Source organism: Myotis brandtii, unplaced genomic scaffold (assembly GCF_000412655.1).
Source record: "Myotis brandtii unplaced genomic scaffold, ASM41265v1 scaffold475, whole genome shotgun sequence".
Taxonomy (NCBI): Eukaryota; Metazoa; Chordata; class Mammalia; order Chiroptera; family Vespertilionidae; genus Myotis; species Myotis brandtii.
The window spans coordinates 3,560,661-3,562,734 of NW_005368148.1; positions in this window are offsets into that span (position 1 = coordinate 3,560,661).

A 2,074-nucleotide genomic window follows, 5' to 3' on the forward strand; every position below is an offset into this window, starting at 1 on the left:
CCTTCCTTCCTTCCTTCCTTCCTTCCTTCCTTCCTTCCTTCCTTCCTTCCTTCCTTCCTTTCTTCTTTCCTTCCTTCTAGCCAATTATTAATTTTTGCCATTAGTCTCACAAGCTAGCTTTAAACCACTTTAGTATCAAATTTCTCTGAGGCTTTGCTCTAAAAGAACTGGTGAATAAGAATTTTTAAAGATGATGAATTGGGGAAGGAGGAAGGAGAGTGGAGAGTGGCAGGGAAGAAGGCATATGTGTAGTTGATGGCTAGGACCTATTTTCATTTACATGAAATCAGAGGTAGATGTACCAGACATTCCTGCTTTATTAAATGGGTGTGTCCTATGCTTTTTGCTTCCCAAGTTGAGTGGAACCAGGTGGTCATGTAGGAATCTTTAACAACCCATTAGAACATAATTTATTCATATTTTCTCTCTCCCAGGCCATTTAGGGAGAAAACTTTGGTTTATTTCCCCTTTAAGTGAGGAAGATGAAAAATGAAACAAAACTAAACATCAGAAATCCAGTCACTAAAATAATGACTTCAAGTTTGTAAACAGTACAAGTCTTTGCATGGATTTGAGAACTTGGCGATGGAATTGAGGCTGAGGGGTAAGCCAGTATATCCCCAGTCCTCTCATATATATGTAGCAGCATTTCTTTTTTATGCTAGTGATCCACCAGCAAAGAAGTTGTCAAGCTTTACCTTCAAAACTTGTGTTATGAAGGCAATGCATTTTATTTTCTAAATATAACATCATATTTTAATATTGAGTGCTTTTTCAAAATACTATTTCTTGTCCTCTACCCCAATATTGTCCCCTTCTACCCTTCACCCTCTGCTCGAGGATCACTGAACAACACAATTTAACTGACCTACTCATGATACTATGAATTTACAGCCAATTCTGGCATTGGTGCTCAGGGTATTCTTTATAGGAAGTCCAACAGGAATCTTTGTAATGTTAAGTAAAGTAGGGGAAGGTTTGGTATTTATTTAAAAATATAATGCACATGCAATGGCTCAAATTTCTTGATGAGACACTTGTAAAAATTGTCACTGACATAAATTATGTTGTTTGGGATCTATGAGAGTTAAAAAGGCAATTAATATTGTTATGATTTTTGACTGAACAAGATCTTTCATTTAGCTCTTCCCTAAGCCTTAAAAAGAAGCTTCCCATTCTGTATTATGTCCAGTAGCTAAAGAAATAGGTCATTGGCAAATGTGGGAACAGAACACAAAGAGGCAAATTTTTCCCAAGTTAAGAAATAAGCCAAAACCAAGAATTCTTCTTCACAATTCCTCAGTGTTTAATATAGTGCTGGGTGTGTAGGTGATAATTAACAAATATGTTTAGACCAACAATGGAGGTTTCCTGTACAGACATACCTCCTTGAGGGCTAGTCTTGTTGCTTTGGGGGAAGATGTTAGATGGAGCATAAGAGATACCAAGGAAATAGGAATAAGACATTAGTTTTGGTTTTATTAAATATATTTTATTGATTTTTTACAGAGAGGAAGGGAGAGGGATAGAGAGAAACATCCATGAGAGAGAAACATCGATCAGCTGCCTCCTGCACACCCCCTACTGGGGATATGCCCGCAACCAAGGTACATGCCCTTGACCGGAATCGAACCTGGGACCCTTCAGTCCGCAGGCCAACGGTCTATCCACTGAGCCAAACCAGTTAGGGCTAGTTTTGGTTTTAAATGTCATCTTTGCCTCTTATTATGTGACCTTTCTGAGAAAAATTCATTTCTGAGCTTCAGTTGTGTTATATGTAAAATATGAATTATGATACCTGGCAGCATTATTATTTGTAAGGATTAGAAATAGTGTACATAAAGTGCTCAGCACATACTTGTCTCTCATTAAGTGGTAGCCACTATTATTATCTATACTAATAAAAGGGTAATATGCAAATTGGTCAGGATGCCTTCACAGTAACGACCGAACAGCAGGCTGTGTGAGGTGACAACGTCGGCAGGGGGGTTAGTGAGGGGCAACCAAACGACCAAACAGCAGGCTGCATGGGGTGACCAGGTTGGTGGGGGGGGGCAGTGAAGGGTGACAAGGC